Raw genomic sequence first — 26521 nt, 5'->3', positions numbered from 1 at the left:
AAACATACAAGTCTCCTTGTGTAATGGAATTAACCTTTTAACTTGAGTTGGAGCGGAAAGTAAATAACATATTGAGCATTTCCTTGAGTATCTTTAGTGTGTAGATGTATAGTGATAAAGAAAGTGCTTGGATAGAGAGAGAGAGAGAGAGAGAGAGAGAGAGAGAGAGAGAGAGAGAGAGAGAGAGAGAGAGAGAGAGAGAGAAACACTTAACACATTACTTCATTAACATGGCATGATCAATACTTGTAAAAGAGAGTGAGAGTTTAGAGAAATTGACACCAATAGAGGACCGGATTAGTTGGAGCCGGTCCCCCCTCCAATAGGCATTTGTATTATAGATTCTTCCATGATGGAAGACTTGTTTACAATACAACTGTTTGTGTTCCTTGAGACCTTCTTGATGAGATGAAGATGGTAAGCTTCACTCACCAAGCATTAGCATAACTACAACAATAAACCTGATTAGCATGAACTTGAAAAATGCCCAACCTCAATCCCAAGACCTCAAACACCATGAAAGGTGAGGAGAGCTAGCAGGGAGTGAGGAGGAAGAGAGAAGTAGAAGTAGCTCTACTAGAAAGAAATAACCCCTTGCACATAATCACTTATAGCTCTTGTAGCATAGCTTAGCATAGAGTTAATGGAGATTAGAGATATTGACAAGCAAGCATAAGCATTCTCTTGTGTGGATTTGCATCCATAGCCAGGAGCTTGTGGTAGTAGGCACTCAACTTCTCAAGCTTGGAGAAGGAGGTGGAATCCTTGCTTCACAAGAGTGTGTGAAGGGAAGAATGAAGGAGAGAGAGCTCGTGGGAGGCTCAAATGAGAGAGAGAGAGAGAGAGAGAGAGAGAGAGAGAGAGAGAGAGCTAGCTAGGTCGACCCCCTTTCCTAGAGTTCCTTTGAAGTTGATTGGGCCATGTAGCCCTCTAGCCAATGAGAGTTGGGCTCCCTTTGGGGCAAGGTGTGTAGCCTCTTGACAAGTGTCCTTCTTTCCCTTTGTGAGGCTAAGCTAGCACCCCCCTTGCTTAAGCACAACCCCTACTTGCTTGAGTAGTGTGTCAACTTGAGAAGTGGCCCCTTTCCTTTCATAAGGGTATGGGTCCTTGGTGAGGTGATCACTTACTATCTACCTCCCCCCTTTGTAGGGCTCGCCCCCTCTTTATTAGCAAGTACTTTGAACTTGGTAAGCAGGCAGCCCCCCTTCTTAAGTACGCTACCCCCTAGCCTACTTGGACTTTAGTGACTAAAGAGTAAAATTTTAAATACTATGTCTTAAAGCTTTTAACACTTACCTTTGGAGGCTTTAATGAAGACAACCCTAAGGTCTTTTGCTCCATTAGTTAACCTTTCTCTTTGATAGACCTTTTCTCATATGGGCCCCTTTACCATTGGCCCCGTGCTTAAATAGATCTATAAGAACATCTATATCTTAACCCTTGTTCCCGTTTGTTCTCCCACATTAAATGATCAGTTTAATATGAGAAAATCATTTGGGTTGGTCAGATATTAGATTTTATGACATTACCTCTCTCTTGAAATCATAGTCGTCCTCGACTATGAGGTAGAAGAGATAAAGCCTTAGTCATTAGTCAATTTTACTTAGCGGGTAGAGGATCCCTTTTTACCCTACGACATCTTTCCAAGATGGATGACTAATCCATTTGGTGCTTGGGAGACGTAGCTGCCGCAAGCATGTCTGCTCTTTAGTCCATTTCATTCTCCCAAAGTAGAGTGACAAATTCTACTTGGTGTTTGAGAGACGTCGTCATCACAAACATGATTCTAAGCATGCATACTAATTAAATTTTTGCACAATTAAAAAGAGGACTAGTCTTATAAGACAAAAACATGAGTCATTTGAAAGAAATTTGTACATTTGCTTACTCTAATGTAGCATTGTAAGCATTGACAAGGTTCATACTATCCTTAAGTTGTACTCCTTACATCCATCTAGCATCTTCAAAAGGATAATTTTTGAACTTAATAAGATACCGTCGGATAATCTTACCATGTCGTAGTACCTTGTCTTCATTCTGAAGGACAGCTTCGGGTTGTAGCATCTCTTCTTGGTCTTCAACTTCGGGAGGGTCTTCAATCATTGGTTCATTTGGTGGCTCTCCTTTGTAGGACTTTAGTAGGCTTACATAAAAGGCATTGTGTATGAGCCAATGGTTGGGCAATTTGAGTTGATAAGCTGTCTCATTGATGGGCTTCAAGATTTGGAAAGGACCATAGTATCCTTTTGCTAGTTTAGCATAATACTTTTGATGGCCCGTAGGATTTTTTCCCATCGTTTGCCTTAATCGAGCCTTAGGAAACTTGAGTAAGACCCAATCATTCTCTTTGAACATTAAGGCTCTTCTATGCTTATCAGCAGCAGCTTTTTGCCTTTGTTGAGAGATGGAGATAGTCTCCCTAATCTTTTGAAAAGATTCTTGTAGGTCACGGCTATACTCATCGGCGGCGAAGATCTTCCCATGTACTTTGAGTAGCAAGGGACTTTTAGGTCTTCTCTTAATGATCTCAAAAGATGCTTTTCCCGTAGAAGCTTTCCAGAAATTACTGGTCATTCTAGGATCTCTATCTGGCACGATGGATGTGGGTAATCCATGGTGCTTGAAAATCTGAGATATGAAGAGAGTTGCCATTTGATGTGCCTTAATAGTCTTTTTGACAGGAATAAAATGTGCTTCCTTGCTAAACCTGTCGACTATTGTCCATATTCCGGTATTCCCATGGATAGACTTGGGTAACCAAAGATGAAATCCTTGGATATACTCTCCCATGGTGAATTTGGAATAGGCAATGGCTGGAGTAATCCAGGTTGCTTCCCTCTATCATACTTGGTCTTTTGGCATACTACACATTTTGATACATACTCTTGTATGTCCACTTTCATGGTAGGCCAATAGAAGTACGTCTCTACTCCTCGGAGAGTAGGTTGAATACCTCTATGCCCTGCATATGGAGGAGCATGGGATTCATACATAACTTTCTCACGAAGGGAATGGGTAACACATAGCCTATTGCCGTGGAGAAGATAACCATCCTGCAAGGTGAATGGCTCCTCTTTCTTCCCCAAAGCAAGGGCTGACATTATGTCTCTAAAGTCACGGTCAGTAGCATACTCATCTATCATAGAGAATAGATCATTGTGAGTAGTTATAGACACCGCATTAACTCTGGGTCGTCGTGAAAGTGCATCGGCCACTTGATTGTGCTTACCAGCTATGTGAGCAATATGGAAATTAAATTGCGAAAGAAAATTTGCCCACCTCATTTGTTCGTCGGAAAGCTTGGTTTGCGTCATGAAATACTTGAGACTTTGGTGGCCGGTTCGTAGGATAAATGGAGTCCCCAATAGATAGTGCTTCCATGTGTCTAGGGCATGTAGAACTGCTAAAAGCTCTTTCTTATAAATTCCCAAGACTCGTTCATCAGTATTGAGCCTTCGGCTCTCATATGCTATGGTATGCCCTTCTTGAAGCAAAACTGCTCCAAGGCAATCTCCACAAGCATCACATTGGACCTCAAATGGCTTTGAGAGTTCCAGAAGCACGAGGACTGGTTGGGAAGTAAGCTTCTCTTTGAGATTTTCAAAAGCATTTTGCTCCTTAGCAGTCCATATAAACTTAACGTTCTTCTTATTTAAGTCGTGTAGTGGTCCTGCTACTTGAGAGAATTTTGCTATGAAGCGTCTATAGTATGCGCACATACCAACAAAGCTTCTTAGCTCATGTAGATTTCTTGGGTTAGGCCATGCTTTTATTACCTCTAACTTTGATGGATCCATTTGGATACCATCTTTGGAGATAATATGACCTAGGTATTGAATCTCTTGAAGGAAGAATTCGCTTTTCTTTTGGTTTAGAAAAAGCTTGTTCTCCCTCAATGCTTGAAAAATCACTTGGAGATGTTGCTTATGTTCCTCCAAAGACTTGGAGTAGATGATGATATCATCAAAGAACACTCCAGTGAATTTGCGGTATGGTCTAAAAATTTTCTCCATCAAACGATTGAATGTAGCTGGTGCATTAGTCAAGCCAAAAGGCATGGCTAGATATTCATAAAGACCAAACGTTGTGCGAAACGCGGTCTTAAAGATATCTGATAGCCACTCTTAAGGTCAATCCTACTGAAGTAGGTAGAGCCTTGTAGCTTATCAAACAGATCTTCTACCCGAGGTACGGGAAATCTGTTTTTGATAGTGATATGGTTTAGTGCTCGATAGTCCACACACATACGGTATGTACCATCTTTCTTTTGCACTAAAAGGACTGGAGAACAAAAGGGAGAGGAACTAGGCCTCACCATCCCTTTGTCTACCAGCTCTTGTACTTGCCTCATGATCTCCTCTTGTTGAGCTTGTGAGACTCGATAAGGAGGCTTGTTAGGTGGTGAGCTTCCAGGAAGGAGCTCAATACGATGGTCATCATCCCCTCGTTTTGGAGGTAAGTCCATAGGGATATCATCGATGAACACATCTTGGAATCTTTTTAGAAAATTAGACAAGTCTAACTCTTCTTGATTCCTACCATTTACATTTGATGAAACATTAGTATCTTTTAGAGACTCTTTGAAAAAAATCATGTACGCAGCAACTGATCTCTTCATTGACTTATCAAAAGCAAGAGGATTTACAAGTGGAATAGTGCGACCACGCTCACTAGCATCTATATACATGTTCTTTCCCCTGTAGGTGAAGTAGATTTTCCTTTCAGGGAACTTCATGTTGGCAGCCATGCGATCAAACCATGGTGCCCCTAGGATAACATCCTCATGTTGGAGAGGAGAGATGAAGAAGTCTTCTTTGTCGACATAGCTTTGGACATGAAGCCTCAACTTCCCAATCAAGGGAGTAACGGAGGATTGTTGTCCCTTGAAAGATGCATCAGCCACTACTATATCTCCCATCGCAAAAGCTTGAATGCCCAACTTGGTGGCCAGTTCTATTGATATGAAGTTGAGAGTAGAGCCAGGGTCAAACAAGATAAAGGCATCATGCTCTCTTACCTTTCCCCAAGCATAGGAAAGTGATGATCCTTTGCAATGAGCATCCTCTTTTGGAGCTTCGATGGTAGAAGCCCTAGGAGTCTCATTGCGAGCATTCTTCTTGGGGCAAGAACGATAGCCATGTCCTTGCTCCCCACACTTGAAACACTTATGGTCCTTGCGAAAAGCTTCAAACTCTTCAAGAGAGAGTTTGTTTTTACCTTTGTAAACTCCCTTCTCCTTGGACCGATTGTTGTTTTTGTTGTTGGAATTGACTTGGGAAGTATTTTGAACATTGATTTTCCCCTTTGCATCATTTTTGTCTTTGTTTTCCATGGGCTTGACATTACGTCTAGCCCCTTGATGGAAATTGATGCGTGAAGCAACCATGGTGTGATGGATTACTTCGCTAATAGTACCAGGCCATTGAGAGTTGATGTATTCGGCCATCTTTTCAGGTAATCCCGCATAGAATTGCTGCCTTTGCTCGGCAAAGTCTATCTTTTGAAAGACAGTAGCCTTGAGATGTAAATCCAAAAACTTGTCTACATATTTGTGGATAGACGCATGGGAGAGGAGCTTCAAGCTGCGCCATTCTGTAAGCACTTTGTCCTTTGCATCGCTTGCAAGGAATTGCTTCATGATGGAAACTCGTAGAGTTTTCCATGTCTTTGGGCTTCACCATTTCCACGAAGGCTAGCCCACCATTGACGAGCTGATTTTTGGAAGTGCATAGCTACATGGCATAGCTTGGAGGACTCTGTGAAGCCCTCATCTCCAAAGGCCACATCAAATTGCTGGATGAAGGCCAACACTTTGTCGATAGCACCGAAGGTGCCATCATAGGTGAGAAAAGAGATACTCTTTCCTCCCTCCTTGAACTTCTTTAGCTTTTGTGACCTTCTCCATGCAGGAAATGATTTGCGATGTCCTCCCCTCTTGTATTCTCTTGGAGAATAGCCATAACTTTCATCGAAAGAGGAGGAAGGTGAAGAAGAAGGAGAAGAGGGTGACCTCTTCCTAGCCCTTTTCTTCCTTTGTTTCCTCTCTTTCCTTTCAGAGTGATGAGGAGAAGGACTATGTGTTGATCTTTTCCTCTTGGGAGGAGTAGGCGATCGTCTAGACCGCCGTCTTCGTGGAGCCACATATTCAGAGGAACTTAAACTTTCCTTGCTCTCTTGCTCTTTGGATTCCTCCTCTCGAATGGGAGAGAGTCTTCTTTTGGGGGTCTCTTCAAGAGGCCTCCTAAGCTCTCTCTCCTCTTGGAGAGGAAGGGAAATTCCATAAGCACGAAGTTGTTGCGTAACTTCGGCTTGCAAAGCAGGGTTGCCCATAGCTTGCTGCAACCTAGTGATGAGATAATTCACAAACATGGGAGCATCATCATATGCAACTTCATGTGCAAAATCAAAGCTATCAATGTTCATTCTACTCTCTTGATTATTGTCAGCCATGTTAACAAAATTTATGTATGTACTTAGTATATGCTTTGGCAATTCAAAACCTTAGTTGCCACTCCTCTTATCCTTTGAAAATCGGCTCTTAAGTATCTACACCCACGGCTCGAAGTGGTTAATTATAGAGAGTAGAGGAGTAGGTCTAACATAGCAGAGTTGCCAAGGGCTAGCTCCTTTCGGACTTCTTATGGCTCAATAGTGGTAAAGTCATAGGCAAGTCTAAAAAGACTCCATTATTAAGTCCAAAGCTCCCGAGGTGTGCACCATCCCCCACATAGTGGGCTCAACAAAACCGATAATAGATCCCAGTTCCACTTACCCTATTATAATTAACAACATCAACCATTTATAGGTTACTTAAGGACCTCTCTTCTTAAGCAAGAAAAGAGAAACCAAATGCTCTGATACCAATGTAATGGAATTAGCCTTTTAACTTGAGTTGGAGCGGAAAGTAAATAACATATTGAGCATTTCCTTGAGTATTCTTTAGTGTATAGATGTATAGTGATAAAGAAAGTGCTTGGATAGAGAGAGAGCAACACTTAACATATTACTTCATTAACATGGCATGATCAATACTTGTAAAAGAGAGTGAGAGTTTAGAGCAATTGACACCAATAGAGGACCGGATTAGTTGGAGCCGGTCCCCCCTCCAATAGGCATTTGTATTATAGATTCTTCCATGACGGAAGACTTGTTTACAATACAACTGTTTGTGTTCCTTGAGACCTTCTTGATGAGATGAAGATGGTAACCTTCACTCACCAAGCATTAGCATAACTACAACAATAAACCTAATTAGCATGAACTTGAAAAATGCCCAGCCTCAATCCCAAGACCTCAAACACCATGAAAGGTGAGGAGAGCTAGCAAGGAGTGAGGAAGAAGAGAGAAGTAGGAGTAGCTCTACTAGAAAGAAATAACCCCTTGCACATAATCACTCATAGCTCTAGTAACATAGCTTAGCATAGAGTTAATGGAGATTAGAGAGATTGATAAGCAAGCATAAGCATTCTCTTGTGTGGATTTGCATCCATAGCCAAGAGCTTGTGGTAGTAGGCACTCAACTTCTCAAGCTTGGAGAAGGAGGTGGAATCCTTGCTTCACAAGAGTGTGTGAAGGGAAGAATGAAGGAGAGAGAGCTCGTGGGAGGCTCAAATGAGAGAGAGAGAGAGAGAGAGAGAGAGAGAGCTAGCTAGGTCGACCCCCTTTCCTAGAGTTCCTTTGAAGTTGATTGGGCCATGTAGCCCTGTAGCCAATGAGAGTTGGGCTCCCTTTGGGGCAAGGTGTGTAGCCTCTTGACAAGTGTCCTTCTTTCCCTTTGTGAGGCTAAGCTAGCACCCCCCTTGCTTAAGCACATCCCCTGCTTAAGCACAACCCCTACTTGCTTGAGTAGTGTGTCTCTACACTTGAGAAGTGGCCCCTTTCCTTTCATAAGGGTATGGGTCCTTGGTGAGGTGATCACTTACTATCTACCTCCCCCCTTTGTAGGGCTCGCCCCCTCTTTATTAGCAAGTACTTTGAACTAGGTAAGCAGGCAGCCCCCCTGCTTAAGCACAACCCTAGCTTAAGCACGCTACCCCCTTGCCTGCTTGGACTTTAGTGACTAAAGAGTAAAATTTTAAAGACTATGTCTTAAAGCTTTTAACACTTACCTTTGGAGGCTTTAATGAAGACAACCCTAAGGTCTTTTGCTCCATTAGTTAAACTTTCTCTTTGATAGACCTTTTCTCATATGGGCCCCTTTACCATTGGCCCCGTGCTTAAATAGATCTATAAGAACATCTATATCTTAACCCTTGTTCTCGTTTATTCTCCCACATTAAATGATCAATTTAATATGAGAAAATCATTTGGTTTGGTCAGATATTAGATTTTATGACACCTTGCATGGGGGAGTTTGCACAGTCCTCCACAATTTCAATAATACGAGGGAACGTGCCATTCCCACGGTAGCGTGCAATTTCCAATGTGTTCATTTCACTGTGTTCTTAGTGATGAGTAAAGAATACAAAGTATTTACATTCCTTCTGTTTCTACATTCATTTGTCGATTGTCCTAACCAACACGATGATGTCAGGTAAAGCTTCCTTTCAAGAGTCTCCTTGTCTTTGTTGCTTCCATGGATCACACCATCTGTCTCACAAAAAGATTGCACGTCTTTGCCTTTGTTAAAAATAGCAAGAAAGATAAAGAGTATGCCACAGCCATGTTGAGGATATCCTGCAATCAACACATTCCAAGAGATAACATTCCAGAAAAAGAACTTCTCATGCTTTCATGCGGGTACCAGATTTCGCATACAAACTTCAAAGATGTGTTCCCCAAAAATTGATGAAGCTGTGTTTTTCCTGTTGGATTGGTTCTGACAGCTCATCGTTTTTTACGCTATGTCTGTCTATCCTATCAACCATAGTATCACCAATCACATCTTTTTGCACAGCCAACAATGTTGTTGTGAATTCTCCCACATGTAAGTGTCTTGCATTAGGCCATAAGTCTTCATGGTGTAAGCATAGGAGATTGCGGTAGGAGAAAAGGCCTTCCCTTCACATCTGGTTAAAACCACCCAGAGCTTCTTTGTCCTAGCCATGTTGGACATATCCTGCAGTCAATACATTCCAAGTGATAAAAGTCCAGAGAGAATCAACCAAAGAGCCACCAAGCATGTCATTTTGCATATGGAAACATGCCTTCCCTTTGCATCCAATGTGCATCTTTGCCAGAATCGTGTTGGGCATATCAGCCATGACATTCAGGTCAAGAAGCTCATCGAGAGAAAACTTGTGCTTTTGTGAGCTTCGTAAATCTATGTCTTTTTTAAGTAGCGCGTTGTTGAGGAGCTTACTATTTATCCTTCTGATCTAGTACTGTTAAGTATGGAGCCTGATTTACCCTTGTAATTTTCTGTGGTAAAAGCGCACATTTGTAAGGTCCCCATTATGAGGAGAAGCCATCGTGCGTGAAGGAAAATCACTCACCGGAAACCAAAATTTTCACGGACAAGAATCAGGGGCAACTTTAAAGGCCTCGGGGATGGAGGCCCTCAAGACTTTTTTTTCGCCGGAATATTCTTTTCGTCGGAATATTATGGCCGGACGGCGGCCGGAAAGTGATCGGAAAACAACTGGTCGGTTGGCCGGTGGCCGGTAGTCAATGGCCGATGGCCGGTGGTCGGAAGTCAATGGCCAGTAGCCGGTGGTCGGAAGTCAATGGCTGGTGGCCGGTGGCCGTATTCAAAAGTGGACTTGTCTTCTCAAGGGCGGCCACACATGGGCGGATTGGAGGGTCCGATTTGGACTTATTCGCACAAGGGCGGCTACACATGGCTGTCTCTCATAAGAGAGGGCAGCCCTTTTGGCCTATAAAAGGAGGCCATTTCTACACACATTTCATAGTGTGAAGTTGATGCAACAAGGTGAGTGTGAGGTGGTGAGAGTCAAGCAAGGCGGGAGCTCCATTAAGGGTATAATCCCTTTGTAAACTACTTCTTGTTTTGAAGTACTAAAGCCATTGAGTGGCTGCATTCCCGTGGACGTAGCCCACATTGGGTGAACCACGTATATCGTGTGTACTCTCTCTCTCTCTCTCTCTCTCTCTCTCTCTCTCTCTCTCTCTCTCTCTAATCTATAATCTCGTGTATATAAATCTCTCTCTCTCCATTAAGTAATCTACTCAATTATCTATTTAGCTACGTCTTATTTCCTAACAACTGGTATCAGAGCAAGGTTTGCTCGTAGCTAAATTATCTCAAGGAAAGGATTCCTTGAATTGAGTGGGAGTTATGGCGGAGGAAGGGAAGCTCAAGATTGAGAAGTTCAATGACAAAAACTACCAACATTGGAAGATGCAGATTGAAGACTATCTCTACCAGAAGGACCTCTATTTGCCACTAGGCGGTCTTGCGAAGAAGCCCGCAACAATGGAAGATGAAGCATAGATTGTCCTTGATCGAAAGGCACTGGGAACAATCCGGTTAAGCTTGGCGTCAACGGTGGCCTTCAATGTTTCGGAGATGAAGACCACGGAGGACTTGATGAAGTCACTTGACGACTTCTACGAGAAACCATCAGCATCCAATAAGGTATTTCTTATGAAGTGCTTGTTCAATCTAAAGATGGCACAGAATGGTTCAGTTGCAGAACACCTAAATGACTTTAACACAAACATACGTCAACTTCGATCAGTGAAAATCAATTTCGATGACGAAGTGCGAGCTCTCCTTATACTATCATCTCTACCGGATAGTTGGGACAGCCTTGTGATGGCGTAAGTAATTCTATCTCTTGCACAAATACTCTTAAGTTTGATGATGTTGTGGGTGTTCTCCTAAGCGAGGAAATGCGAAGGAGAAGCACAGGAGAATCATCAAGTGCTGCACTATCAGTGGAAACAAGAGGAAGGCTTAAGGAGAGGTTCAAAAACAAAAAGGGTCGTGATCGCTCAAGGTGGAGCAAGTCACGCACAAAGTCAGTTCTTGAATGTTGGAACTGCGGCAAGAAGGGCCACGTCAAGAAGGATTGCTAGTCCAAGAAGAAGAAGGAGACAGAGTCTCAAGACAACAAGCCAACATCGGAGGCCAATGTGGCAGGTAAAGTAGAGCAAGATGCTCTAATTCTCTCATTAGACAATGTGTCTAATTCCTAGATAGTAGATTTCGGGGCTTCATTCCATGCGACACCACACAAGAAACATTTCCAAGACTACACCAAAGGTAATTTTGGGTATGTATACTTGGGAGATGATGAAGCTTGTGAGATTGTCGGCAAAGGTACAGTTTCTGTCAAAACTGCTAACGGAAATGAATGGAAGCTTAAAGATGTTAGGCATGTTCCTTCTCTTCGCAAAAATTTGATCTCTACACGACAATTGGACGATGAAGGTCACAACATTGCATTCGGAAACAAACGGTGGAAGATCTCAAAGGGATCTTTGGTGCTTTCCAAGGGTGAAAAAGTCGATACACTTTACTTGTGTACTGTTAGCACGCAACCTTCAGCTTGTGCAGCAACTACAGAAGTTGACAGTGCGGTGTGGCACTACCGACTTGGGCATATGAGTGCCAAAGGAATGCAAATCCTTCAAACAAAGAAGCTTCTACCAGGTTTGAAAGAAGTGGACTTAGAGTTCTGTGAAGATTGTGTTTATGGTAAACAAAAGAGGGTAAAATTTCAAAAATCAAGAAATAAAAGAAAAAATAAAAAACTTGAGTTGGTTCATTCTGATGTTTGGGGTCCTGCAAGTACACCATCACTTGGTGGCTCATTGTACTATGTAAAATTCATAGACGATGTGACTAGAAAAACATGGGTTTATGTCATGAAGAATAAATCCGATGTATTTTCCATATTTCAAAGGTGGAAAGCCTTAGTGGAGAATGAAACAGGTACCAAGGTTAAATGCCTCAGATCCGACAATGGAGGCGAATATTGCAGCCAAGCTTTTGAAAGCTTTTGTGCTAGCAATGGCATTCGGAGGCAAAGGACAACCCCAAGGACACCTCAACAAAATGGGATTTCGGAAAGGATGAACAGGACAATCATGGAACGAGCACGAAGCATGCGGCTACATGTAGGCCTACCGCTTGAGCTTTAGGCGGAAGCTGTAAGTCCTTCTGTGTACTTAATCAATCGGTCACCCTCAACGGCATTGGATGGGGGAGTTCCAGAAGAGGCATGGACAGGTAAACCGGTGAATTATGCATTTCTCAAAGTGTTTGGGTAGGAGGCTTTCATGCACATAGATAGAAGCCTAAGATCAAAGTTAGATGCAAAGTCCAAAAAGTGTTTCTTCATTGGCTATGGAGAAGGAGACTTTGGGTATCGCCTATGGAATCCTGAAGATGGTAAAATCTTAAGGAGTAGGGATGTAATTTTTAATGAACAAAATATGTACAAAGATTACTTGGAAAGAAAACAAACAAAAGAAACAGGTGATGAGTACATGGAGCTTGAGGACGGTGAAGACTCAAGGACTGCAAACGGTGACAATGTGTAGCAACGTCAACCAAATGAGAAGCCTCAACCTATTCCCCGAAGATCTACAAGAGCAAGTAGACCTCCAGAAAGGTTTGTTCCTTCCTTCAAACATCTCTTGATCTCAGATTCTGGAGAGCCGGAATCATATGAAGAAGCTATGCAACATGAATCCAAAGAAGAATGGACGAAGAGCATGCAAGTGGAGATGGACTCACTACATCGCAACCAAACATGGGAGTTGGTTGAGTTGCCTAAAGGTAAGCGGGCACTTAAAAACAAATGGGTGTACAAGCTAAAGGAAGAAGAAGGTGGGAAGAAAAGGTACAAGTCTAGGCTTGTGGTAAAAGGTTTTTCTCAAAAGAAAGGTATTGACTTCAATGAAATATTTTCTCCTGTTGTAAAAATGAACTCAATTAGGCTTGTCTTAAGCCTTGTGGCTGCTCATGATCTAAATCTCGAGCAAATGGATGTAAATACGGCATTTCCTCACGGTGACTTAGAGGAGGAAATCTACATGCTTCAACCAAAGGGGTATGAAGTAAAAGGTAAGGAGAAAATGGTTTGCAGATCACAGAAGAGCTTGTATGGTTTAAAGCAAGCATCAAGACAATGGTACTTGAAGTTTGATCGATGGATGTTGGATCATGGATTCACAAGATGCAACTCGGATCACTGCGTCTATACAAAGAATTTGGGAGATGGGAAATTCATCATCCTAATGTTGTATGTTGATGACATGTTGATTGCAAGTGCTAACATGCAGGACATCAAAGACCTAAAAGAGGAGTTGTCCAAATCTTTTTCAATGAAAGATTTAGGTGCTGCAAAGAGGATACTTGCTATGAAAATATCAAGGGACAGGACGAAGAAGACAATAAAGCTATCTCAAGAAGATTACATCAAGAAGGTACTAGAAAGGTTTGCAATGCAAAATGCAAAACCAGTTTCTACACCTTTGGCTGGTCATTTTAAACTAACGAAGGATATGTGTTCGAAGACACAAGAGGAGATAGCCTATATGTCTAAAGTTCCATATGCTACAGCGGTAGGTTCTCTAATGTATGCTATGGTCTGGACAAGGCCAGACATTGCACATGCAGTGGGAGTTGTGAGTAGGTTCATGGACAACCCAGGTAAAGAGCATTGGCAAGCTGTGAAGTGGATACCTAGGTATCTAAAAGGGACAACAACAAATGCTTTGTATTTTGGAGGAACTGGTATTTTTCTAGAAGGGTATGCTGATGCAGATATGGAAGGTGACAAAGATACTCGAAGGAGCGCTACTGGCTATGTGTTCACGGTTGGAGGCACAGCAGTAAGCTGGGCTTCAAAGCTGCAGAAAGTGGTTTCACTTTCTACCACGGAAGCAGAGTATGTAGCAATGACGGAGGCAAGCAAAGAAATTCTGTGGCTTCACAGATTCTTAGAAGAGCTTGGATTCAAACAAGACAATTGTGTCTTGTACAGTGATAGCCAAAGCGCTATCCATCTTGCGAAGAACTCAGCCTTTCATTCAAGGACAAAGCACATTGAGGTGAGATATCACTTCATACGCACTCTTTTGGAAGAGGGACAACTAAAGCTAGGAAAGGTGCATACAAGTGAAAATCCTGCAGACATGTTTACAAAGGTGGTCAACAAGGAGAAGTTGAGCTTTTGCTCATTTTCAATCGGCATTCAAGGATAAGAAGCCAGAATGGAAAGCAATCACAGGTTTGGTTTGGAGATCAGTCTCCAAGTGGGAGATTGTTAAGTATGGAGCCTGATTTACCCTTGTAATTTTCTGTGGTAAAAGCGCACATTTGTAAGGTCCCCATTATGAGGAGAAGCCATCGTGCGTGAAGGAAAATCACTCACCGGAAACCAAAATTTTCACGGACAAGAATCAGGGGCAACTTTAAAGGCCTTGGGGATGGAGGCCCCCGAGATTTTTTTTCGTCGGAATATTATGGCCGGACGGCGGCTGGAAAGTGGTCGAAAAACAACCGGTCGGTTGGCTGGTGGTCGGTAGTCAATGGCCGATGGCCGGTGGCCGGAAGTCAATGGCCGGTGGTCGGTGGTCGGAAGTCAATGGGCGGTGGCAGGAAACCAAAATTTTCACGGACAAGAATCAGGGGCAACTTTAAAGGCCTCGGGGGCGGAGGCCCTCGAGACTTTTTTTCGCCGGAATATTCTTTTTCGCCGGAATATTATGGCTGGACGGCGGTCGGAAAGTGGTCGAAAAACAATTGGTCGGTTGGCCAGTGGCCGGTAGTCAATGGCCGATGGCCGGTGGTCGGAAGTCAATGGCCAGTGGCCGGTGGTCGGAAGTCAATGGCCGCTGGCCGGTGGCCGAATTCAAAAGCGGACTTGTCTTCTCAAGGGCGGCCACACATGGGCGGATTGGAGGGTCCGATTTGGACTTATTCGCACAAGGGCGGCTACACATGGCTGTCTCTCATAAGAGAGGGCAGCCCTTTTGGCCTATAAAAGGAGGCCATTTCTACACACATTTCATAGTGTGAAGTTGATGCAACAAGGTGAGTGTGAGGTGGTGAGAGTGAAGCAAGGCGGGAGCTCCATTAAGGGTATAATGCCTTTGTAAACTACTTCTTGTTTTGAAGTACTAAAGCCATTGAGTGGCTGCTTTCCCGTGGACGTAGCCCACATTGGGTGAACCACGTATATCGTGTGTACTCTCTCTCTCTCTCTCTCTCTCTCTCTCTCTCTCTATTCTATAATCTCGTGTATATAAATCTGTCTCTCTCCATTAAGTAATCTACTCAATTATCTATTTAGCTACGTCTTATTTCCTAACAAGTACAAATCCTTCCTCTGAGCTCTCGCATTTCCTACAATCAACACACTCCAAGAAATGACACAAGAAACAATTTTGATGAAATGCCCTTGTGTAACATCAAAGAAAAAGTTTAGAGCTTTCCTAGTAAGATCGAGCTAGGCATCAAACTTCTATATGAGCACTCCAAGAGTTTTTTCCTAGTGAGAAACCATCAAGACGCAAAAAAGTTTAGAGCTTTCTTAGTAAGATCGAGCTAGGCATCAAACATCTATATGAGCATAGGTGATTGCATCTAGAGAGATGCCCTCGCTTTGCATTTTTTGGAAACAGCCCAGCCCAGGGCTCCGTGGCCCTACCACATTTGACATAGATGTCGACCAAGGAAGTGCCAAGCATTACGTTTCATAAAAGGGAACCACAATATTGATCAAACCACCGCCAAGCATGTCATCGTACTCCCAACAGCCCCCGACTAGCAATCACATCGTGGATTCTTATACCCTCGCAATAGGCATATTGGGCATATCTTGCAACCAACATATTGCAGGTGATGACATTCTGGAGAGAAAGCCCATCACAAACATTTCATGCTTTCTTGACAGTACCACATTTGGCATACATGTCAACCAAAGAATTTCCAAGCATGACATCTTTCACCAAGCGTGGTGGATCAGGTATCTTCTTGTTAATACGCTCACCCATGTCAATGGCTCGTGTAAGGCCACTGGCCTTCAAGGCACAAGCATATGCATTCAGATTGAATTTGAAGAGATGCATTCGTGAAAACGGCATAGAGATTTCTAGCCTTGCTCCTATCGCGCGTATCCCACAATCAATGCATTCTAAGACTTGACATTTTGGATAGGAAGCTCCTCAAGCACTTTTTGTGCTTTCTTAAGAGCATCACATTTGGCATAATAAATATCGACCATGGAAGTTCCAAGCACGACATCTTTTTTCAACATCAGCATCTTTGTGATTTTTTGTACCCACATCAGCATCTTGGCATAGATCCACATGCCTTCAAGATGCATGCATAGGTGATTGCCAACTGAAGAGATACACTTGCTTTGCATCCGCTGAAAACGGCCTAGAGCTTTTTGGCCCCGCTCTTGTCGTGTGTATCCCGCTATCAGTCAGTGCATTCAAAGAGGCGACATTCCGGATAGGAAGCTCCTAAAGCATTTTTTGTGATTTCTTAAGCACACCACATTTGGCATACATATCGACCAAGATAGTGGCAAGCACGACAGCCTTTTCTACGAGCCTCTGACTAACAATATAATTGTGAATATTTGTACCCATATTAGCATCTTGCATAGAGCCACATGCCTTCAAGATGCATGTGTAGGTGATTCCATTTGGAGAGAGGTCCCCAGCTTCGCATCTGCTAGAGCATTTTGGCCCTGCCCCTATGGGTCAAATCTTGCAATCAATGCATCCCAAGAGTCCACACTTGAGACAGGAAGCTCTTCGAGCACTTGCGTAGAGCCACATGCCTTCAAAATGTAAGCATAGCCTTCAAGACCAAAGTATAACTGACTAAATTTGGAGAAATACAGTTGCTTTGCATCAAGGTTGGATCAAAACGTACGTACTGATCCGTGTACCATACGGACATTATGTACAGATCCGTACCGTACGGAACGATCCGTACGCCGTGTTTTTTTTTTTGGGTTTTTGGGGTGGGGTGTGGAAAGCCCGTACAGTGCTGATTTAAAATAAAAATCCAAATCTCTTGCAATAGTTACACAGTATATGGTTGTCCTGTAAAACGTTTCTTTGAATGTCTCTATAAGTTGTTGGCTTCTCTCTTGTTTTTTATTGGAAATGTCCTAGAAAATTTATTACTTTGCGGTTTTTTTACAAGAGTACGTATTTTTACTTACGTAAAAAATTTTCCTGTACGGAACAACATACAATACGTACATATACGCCACGTACAGTACGTTTGGTACCACCTTGCTTTGCATCCACTGAAAACATCCAAGTGCTTTCGACCCCTGCTCTTGTTGCGCACATCCCGCAACTAGTGCATTCCAAGAAACGACATTCTGGACAGGAAGCTCCTCAAGCACTTTTTGTTCTTTCTCAAACGCACCACATTTGGCATACATCCAAGATAGTGCCAAGCACGATATCTTTTTACAACATCCTTTGACTAACAATATAACTGTGAATTTTTGTGCCCATATCAGCATCTTGCATAGAGCCACATGCCTTCAAGATGCATGCGTAGGTCATTGCATCTAGAGAGAGGCGCTTTCTCCAATAGGGTAGATCCTGCAATAATGCATTCCAAGAGTCCACACTCTAGATAGGAAGCTAAAAAAAGCCTAGAGATTTTTGGTCGTGCTCCTGTGGTGCATATCTCGTGACCAATGGATTCCAAGAGATGCCATTCCCATCATTCAATGTATCTGACATGCAACATTACAGGTAAAATGGTCATCAAGAACATGCCAATGTCGTATAGAAACACTCCAAGAGACTTTGTATGTTGAGAAACCCTCACTTTTCATGTGGTTAAAATAGCCAAGATCTGCCTTGCCACAACCATGTCAATCAACATGCTCTAAAAGGTGACAATTCGTAGAAAAAGCTCATCTAGAATTTTTTGTAGTTGCGTGAGGGCACCACATTCAGCATACATATTGATCAAATCACCGTTAAGCATGACATTCCCCTCCAACGGCCGTGACTAGCAATTACATCATGGATTCTCAAACCCGTGTGAAGGTCTTGCATAAAATGACCAACTTTCAAGGTGCAAGCATGGGTGAATGAAGTTGGAATTGATTTGTGTTGCGAGTATTGCTTCTTCCCTAGAGTTGTTAGTGGATTTTTTGCCTCTCTATGGAGATGGCCTTTGAAGATGGCCTCATTAAAGGCGTGGTTCAATGTGGACGTGGCGTTCTTATGTTTCAAAAAAGCTATGCGTCGTTTGCTGGCATGTTATGATGGATGGAGCAGCGGAGAACAGGGATATGAATGGGATACGGTGCAAGATGCCATGCAGGCTTTGACTCAAATATGCTCCAGAATCATGGAGATGTACCATCGGGATGTAGATGCGATGCAGATGGAGGGTAAAAGAACGAGAAAGGTACTCGAAGGAAAGAAAACAAACATGGAGAACGAACTCTGTCTGCAAGAGCAGGCGATAACCAAGTTTTTCGAGAATGTGTCTCTTATGCATGATAAGCTGGCCAAAGAAGCAGCACGAGCGAAAGAAGAGGTGAATACGAATGCATCATGTGGGGATGAAATGAGAGGAGATGATGATCAATTTTTTGAGGTTGAAATGGAGGAGCGGTATTTGGCCAATAAATTGAATGCAATGTTCCCGAGCGAAGGGGGTTATTCTTGATGACGGTGGTAATAAGGATGTGGATACTTGTGGTAACTCTTATGCTTCCCGGGATGAGGAATTGATGGCTTGCAAGCCAGATGTGCTGGATGAAGATTGCTCAAGTGAGAGCCATGTTGATGAGCGCCCGACGGGCCCTGTTCCCCTTCTTTACCCTTGTGTTTGGGGAGTGCAATAATGCATGGGGACGTTGAATTCGGAGAAGGCTGACATGCCTCGTACAGTGGAATCGAATGAGGAAGTTTTAGAGGAGCGCCAGGTGGGCCCTGACGACTCCCCCCTCACATGATTGGGGGACACAAGCGTATGCGGAAATGTGTGATTCGAAAACCAGGGACTAGCTCGTGTCTAGTGTGAAAATATCAGGTGTGCTGGAATTGTGGGAAGATATGGTTGAGCAGGATGTAAGGTCAGAGATGGTGGATGCACTTCTAGGCCATGAAACAGGGTCGCTCCCCTCAGAGAGGGCGATACTCCCTGAGTCGGTTGAGAGACTTGAAACTTCGATGACAAGGTCCAAACCAGGTATAAGACCAGACGCAAGCGAAGAAGTGGGGATTCAGGTCAAGTCACCTTATCCTACTCAAAGCAATAAGGAGCAATTGGAATTGCTAGGCAAGATGCCTGACATTTATGGTACTCGGGATGAGCATGAGGTTGACCCCTGTTCTGCCCCAGACTTGATGAAGGAACAACAGGAAACCTATGAATTTCTTTTATACTGCATGGGGAGTTCAGCTCGAGGTAAAGCGTGACCAAATAGAGTATGTGTGGGATTAACCAACATGGTATTGAGGGCATCGATGCGAGTGGTCGTGAATGGAAGTAAGATAGCGGAGTACAGCTGGGAATGTGGCCAGTCGAGTATGTGTATTGAGGTTGATGAAATATACCAGAATCGAGGTCTCGCAAAGATCCATTCTCTGGGGTTGGTGTGGATGCAACAAGTGCTGGTACGCCCCTATGTAACCAGCAGCAACTGGTCCTCAGTGGAGACGCACATAAGTAACTCGAGGTTAGATTTTTGGAGAGACCATGCTTGCCAGTGGGCGATTGAAAAGTTCTTCAAACATGTGTGGTTATGCGGGTTTTGGGAAATAGAACCTGGAGGCCCGTGGAGCCTTGTGCCATCGCAATGGAACCGGTTGCGTTGTGGAAGTAGGCTTAAAGATAAAGCCAAGATGTGTGGTGCTAAGAAATGGGAGTTGTAGACCTGGTTATGGTAAGGGGGGCAGAGCCCCTCTTTGAGTCCCGAGTAAAGTACTCGTGGTATGTAACCAAATTGAATGCTCTTAGGTTTGTGGATGGCAACCAGGGCGGTTATCCCTTTTGGTGAGTAAAACCAGCGGACATGCAAAGACTGGGACTAGGACAGCCCTGTTAAGGATCGATGTACGCGAGGATGTATTGACATTTGACAAAGGAAGTCTTGGGGTTGGAACGGTAACCCTCAAGACAGTTATGCGGGAAGGACAAAGGGCAAGGTAGCCTCGTATGGGACCCAGGAGAAGGAACCCAACGCCGGGATGCTTTTGAATATGGAATGACCCACATGTCTGGAGTTGCAGAGTTAACATCACAGTGGAACGCACTTGGTCGATGCAAGGCTAAGCTAGTGGAGTTAGAGCCGTTGGATGATTTTAGTAGGCTCATTGTGGGAAGACGTATGTTACACCTAATGGATCAGCGGGGGCTGATTCAAATGCAGGCCTCAGATGGCCACTGGATTCCCCCATGATGGGGCGGATTACAAGAAGATGCAAGATGGGTAAAGTGTGCTCGATACAAGACCAAGCCTACCAGGCAGCAAGGAACACAATTGGATGGTCAGCGATGTACCGCCATTAGGATATATCGGGCTGAGCCGAGGGGCCAGTGAGCAACTAAGATGTGTGGTGAGATATGTGGGCATGAGTGGGACAGCATGTCGGGACAGGAAAAGGATGGCCGATGGATTCCCCCTCGTCAAAGAGGGCTGAGAAATGAGTGGGAGCACTACATGAGTGCACGTGGAAATAACCAGTGTGGTAGAGGCCAGATCACGACGATCAGGCGATGTTCAAAAAGGGATGGCAGAATTTTCGACGATTATTGCAAACCACGCGTGGTGTCGCTCAAGGATGCACGGGAGGAAGAGATTTTTGATGTAATGCAAGAACCATATCACGAGAGGGTAGTCTCCGGTGAGCACCAGCCCACGTTTCATTCGAGTTGTTTTTTTTGGCGAGTGAATTGGGCTAGATTCACGACAGCAAGATGCGAGGTCGATGATGATAATAGGTATGCTTGGCGAGTGATGTTGCACTTGTTTCTGCTCATTCGGTGATGCTCACTTTGTATCCGCTGAAAAAAGCCTAGAGCTTTCTGTCCCTACTCCTGTTGTGTGTATCCTGCAATCAGTTGACGTTGTTCCAAACAGTAAGCTCCTCAAGCACATTTTGTGCTTGCTCAAGTGTCCCACATTTGGCATACATATTGATTAAGGCAGTGCCAAGCAAGCCATCTCTTTTCAAGGGCATCTTGCATATAGACGCATGCTCACAAGCTACACACATAGGTGATAGCATCTGGAGAAAGGCCCTTTCTTCACACCTGCTGAAAACAACCCACAGCTTTCTGGCCCGCCGGCCCTTGTTGGGAACCTGCAAACTGCTTGTGGAGAAGATCGAGTTGCTGCTGAGATCTCTCTCTCTCTCTCTCTCTCTCTCTCTCTCTCTCTCTCTCTCTCTCTCTCTCTCTCTCTCTCTCTCTCTCTCTCTCTCTCTCTCTCTCTCTCTCTCTCTCTCTCTCTCTCTCTCTCTCTCTCTCTCAAACAGTGGCCAGAGACAAACCTGCAGACAAAGCTCCGAGCTGCTTCTGGGAACCTACGAACTTCTTGTGCAGAAGATCGAATTGCTGCTGAGAGTTAACGTTGTAGGTTTTTTTAGATCTTTTCATCGCAGTGGTTTTTTTTAGAAGAGAGCAGCCACGCCACGTGGGTTAACGAGAGGACAGGGATTCGATATTGGCTCCTACGCTAACGAAGTATAAAGGGGACAGACGGGGGGGGCGGGGTGCTTACCTTGGACCCTAGGACCCATTCTCACTTAGCATTGGACACTAGGATCGAGAAAAAGCTTTGGTTCAATAATAAGTCTTGTAGTTTGCTCGGTAAAGGGCATGTATGATGGATAATACACCCAAACCATCATACATTGAAGTAGCGGCGGGGGGTCAGGGGTCGACCAAGAGCCAACAATTTGTAGTCCATCCGTCCGTTCCAAATGGAGGTGATCAGGATAGCAGCAAAGCACAACAGGATGGACACCTCAAGAGGTCATGTGAGGAGTGAAGGCAAGGTGTATCTGACTATGTCACATTCAATGGAGAGACAGCCTTTCAAGATTTGGAAAAAATCCTGCCACCACAGGTGATCAAAGTACATAATGTGTGCAGCCCCACCGACGCTGATTAAAAAGCAGCTTGCTACGGTGGCTAGTTTGTCTTTAGTGTTTGGTTTTATGGATATAGCTCCATCACAAATAGAGCTCACCAGATGGATAGCCTATCTGGCGGTCCTCAACAAGGGTAAAACTATTGACTATATCCAATATATAACCAAAGGGTTGTACACTATTCGGTTCATCGACCCTATTGCAACTGACAGACTCCTGTCAAAAGCACGTTGTACATTAATGGCTCCTCCGTCTGTGTGATACCATGGAACTCATCCTTCAAGTCTCCAGAGGCCTCTAAGGATATGTACCTGGTGTGGGTTGACTTTGTCAACTTACCAATCTGCCTATGGGATAATCTCAGAGACCTTGCAAATACCTTGGGTATTCCTCTATTCGTTCTAGTGCATAGAAAGTTGGAGACTACAAAAAATAAATTATGCATTTATTGGGATGTACGTAAACCTCCTTCAAAAAGTATGGTAAATAATGTAGGTGCAGGTTTGAAAGTAATCTCTCTCAGATTTGGTACGTTCTTTGGAGCATGTTTCATGTGCAATGGGTTGGGCCACTTTGCTAGAGAATGCCATTTGAATGGTATTGGTGAAGCTAAAGAGGGTAAGGTAGAGCAGGCAGAAGCAACCACATTCAAAGAACCAATTGTGTCCAACATGGAAGTTGAAGGAGCAAAGCAAGGAGGAGAAGGGAGCAATAATGAAAATGAAGTGCTCAAATCTGGTAAGATGGGCACTAATGATGACACTCCCAAGGACCACTCGAGTGTTGAGCCGCGAGCCCAAATGTTAACAGCAGTCAAGCCACACAAGAGTGAAGTTCTCCGCATTCCTTGTGAGCAAACCACCCGTGAAATCGCGGTAAAAATTTTCCCTGACCTCTACCTCGAGGAAGATGGATGAGGGATGGCAACAAGTCTTGATGATTGAGAGGGAGCTAAAGGAAGAGGTAGTGTTGAACCATGCCTCAGGGAGAGTCCTTAGGGTAAGATTGAAGTGGGAAAGATAGTTTATTACCATTATTAACATTTATGCTATGTGTGATGACTAGGGGAGAGCCAAACTTTGGGTGGATCTGAGGGATCGGCCGTTGGAAGGAGATTGGTGGGGGATTTTAGCATGGTGCAGGCTTGAAAGGACAAATTGGGCTTGATTAGCATATTGGTAGGTTCTAAAAAAATTAAATGGCAAGTACTATGCAAGAAATGGATGTTTCTTGATTTGTGGATTGCTAGTTCATGGAGCAGTTTTCTTGATTGGACACAAGCCTACAGTATGCCAATACAGCTTCCTGTTACATCTCGCATCAGGCGGATTGTCTTCCCCATACCGTGATGTTGGAAATCTGTACTTCCAAGAGCTTTTTTTATCACTTCCCTCTTAAGCTTCACATACTCAGGGCTATTAATGATGCTTGCTTCCCAGAGGGGAAAAAGAAGAAAATCATCTCCGAGGAACATCTCTTTAAGAACTCCCTCTTTAGGTCCCTGGCTAAGAAGGATCTTTACAAACTTGACCCTCGCGCCTAGTCCTCCTTGGTGTGTAGCATACAATCAACGATCAAATGGGTAGGTCCTCTTGTAAAAAAAAGCACCAGGGGAACACAAACATGGAGTTGAAAGAAGAAGTAGATGATCTCTCCAAAAGTATGCAAAAAAGAAGAGCCTCTAAAGGGGATCACAAAAGATGGCCTGAAGCCAAAGTTCCACTTTGCTGAACTTCAAGCTAGGAGATCAAAAAGACATGATCGTTGGCTAGAGAGCTCACCCTCAAACCTGGCCCGACCAACTAGGCTCATTTCTTTAGAGCTCTAAAGGTCAACAGAAGAATGGATTCTATTATAGCAATCATAAACAAGAAGGGGAACATTATAAGAGACTAGAAAGCTATGGCCAAACTCGTGCTTGACCATCTAAGTCAAAATATTGGTCAGCCGAAAGTATGCTCACAAGAGGTCGAGGAGGGAAAAGCCCAACTGCTTGGTATTGTTAAGTGTAGTGTGCTACCTGCTGAAGCGAAATCTTTGGAGAGGTCAATTTTTGTCGATAAATGATGGTATGCCTTGCAGGCAATGGGGAAGGAAAATTCCCCTAGGTGGGACGGTCTTATAGTCAAATTTTGCAAAAATTCTAGGAGGATCTCCAAATTCCACTAACTAAGATAGCAAATAGGGCTCTCATGGAGGGAAAATTGGATTCCAACCTCAAAAAAGGGCTGGTTAAACCTATTTCCAAATTGGTTTGTTGCTCTTTATTAAAACACTGGCACCCTATCTCAATGATGATAGTGGTGTGCAATCTCATTGCAAAGGTAGTTTCATTAAGGTTGGATCCAATCTTGAAGGAAGGCATCAATCCCCATCAACATGGCTTCATCAATGAACGCTCTATATATGATAACATCTTGACACCGATGGTCGGCATTGAGTATGCAGCTTTCACCAAGCAAGAAAGTATCCTCCTTCAACTTGACCTGGATAAGGCCTATGACAGAATCTCGTGGTACATTGCGACAGTCATGAAGGCTTTGGGGTTTTGACCCAAGATGTGTACGATAGTACATATGCTTGGGGAAGGAAGCTGCTATTCAACATTAGCATAGTGGTTATGTTTGAGGTTAAGCGATGGATCAAACAAGGCTACCCCCTTGCCCCGCTCCTCTTTGATACTATTGGCTCTCACCTGAAGGAGTACGAGCGGAAGTGCGACGCGAGAGAGAGTGCGAGAAGAAGAGCACGACGATATGGTGAACTCGCTCTACTGTAATGTGTAGAGCATAGTGAGTTCTTATTAGGTTTTACAAAAGAATATGTGTACAAAAGAACCATTCACGTTGAAGGATGGTTATCTTCCAAACGGCAATAGGCTATGTGTTACTCACCCATACAATAAGAAAGTCATGTATGAATCACATGCTTCTCCTTATGGGGGGAAAAGAGGGATTCCATAATCTACCCTTCGAGGAGTAGAAATGTATTTCTGTTGGTCTACCATGAAAATTAAACATACAAGAGTATATTTCAAAATGCGGGGTATACCAAAAATTGAAATTTGATCGAGGGAAGCAACTTGGATTGTTTTAGTCGATAGCATTAGCAAGAAAACGCACTCTATGCCTGTCAAAAAGACTATTAAGGCACATCAAATGGCAACCCTCTTTAGATCTCAAATTTTCAAGTATCATGGCTTGCCAACATCCATAAATTCGGACAAAGATCCTAGAATGACGAGTAATTTCTAGAAGGGTCTCTATGAGAATCTAGGAAGTAGATTAAACTCTCTTTTGGCCTATCATCCACAAACAGATGACCAAAGTGAAATAACTAATCTAACAATTCTTGAATCTATTAAAAGCCTATGTCATGGAAGTAGATCAACCTTCTCAATGAGAGAAGTACCTACCTCTTATAGAGTATGCGTATTGGAATGTTAAATTCAAAGATAAATTCTAAAGAGGCATGAAAGTTTCCGTGCTTGATTGACTAAGGCTTGAAGTATTCAATTCAAACCAAATGACCTTTTTTTTTAAAAAAAATGCAAAACTCACAATTGTGAGTGGATTATATTGAGTGGCCCAAAAAAATTGTGAGTGGATTATATTGAGCAGCCCAAAAAATTACAAGGTTTTGTCATGCTCATGTTAAGCCATAACAACATCCAGGGATCATAATTACATCGACTATTAGGACAGCCACCCCTATGAACCCACCTCCACAATCTGGATACAGAAGGTCCATACTCTTATCATTCTGAGATCTTTTATTTATCGATGGCCAAGATTTGCCCCCAACCTAAGCATTCCATCTACTGACAGCAAGGCACAAGTAGTCCTAGACCAATCCTCTGAGTGATTCTTGCGCCCGAGTGCCCATATTATCACTTTGCTTTCTTGTATAATTTCTGCGAAGCTTGCCACTTCAAAACCTCCTTCAAAAATACGGCGGTTCCTTGTCTGCCATACATTATGAAAGAAGAAGTATCTGACTATCTGAGTGCTGGCGAGGAGTGCAGGACTACCTGAATTTTTACCTCCAAGAAATAGGTCAGTCTTGAAGAAACTAATTTTCCATGTTCTCTGGACCCACTTGCATACTTTCCCTGCGAGGCCTTTGATAGTTGGGCAGTCCATGAATAGGTGGGCAAGATCTTCACTAGCTACCCTACACCCGAAGCATCGATCTGACCCAATCCCTCTCTCCTGAATCTTCACCCCCGTAACCTTCCATAAAAAAACCTTCATGCACTGCGGAACCTTTGGCTTCCATATGTTCACCATTACATGCTCCCACCTTTCCTCTGGCCATTGCTTTTTCCATATCTTCTTAAGGGGGCTAGACCAATTCTTTTTTTGCATCATTGTCTGATAGATGCTTTTAGTATGGGGTTTCCACAAGAGACTGCTTCCATGCCATTTCTAGGCATTCCAGTCCAACTCTGAATCACAGATTGGCATCACTAGATTGTCAAGCTCTTTCATCACTTTGTGGACAAGCA

At 43.5% G+C, this 26521-nt stretch overlaps 1 pseudogene; it reads left to right on the top strand.

The window, feature by feature from the left end:
- Nucleotides 1-18066: 18066 nt before the first annotated feature.
- Nucleotides 18067-20906, top strand: LOC147465916 (uncharacterized; annotated as a pseudogene).
- The last annotated feature ends 5615 nt before the right edge of the window (nt 20907-26521 follow it).

Source organism: Adiantum capillus-veneris, chromosome 1 (genome assembly GCF_014529385.1).
Source record: "Adiantum capillus-veneris isolate H3 chromosome 1, ASM1452938v2, whole genome shotgun sequence".
Lineage (NCBI taxonomy): Eukaryota > Viridiplantae > Streptophyta > Polypodiopsida > Polypodiales > Pteridaceae > Adiantum > Adiantum capillus-veneris.
Note: the sequence above shows the minus strand (reverse complement) of the source record. Positions and strands in the feature narration are given on the sequence as shown.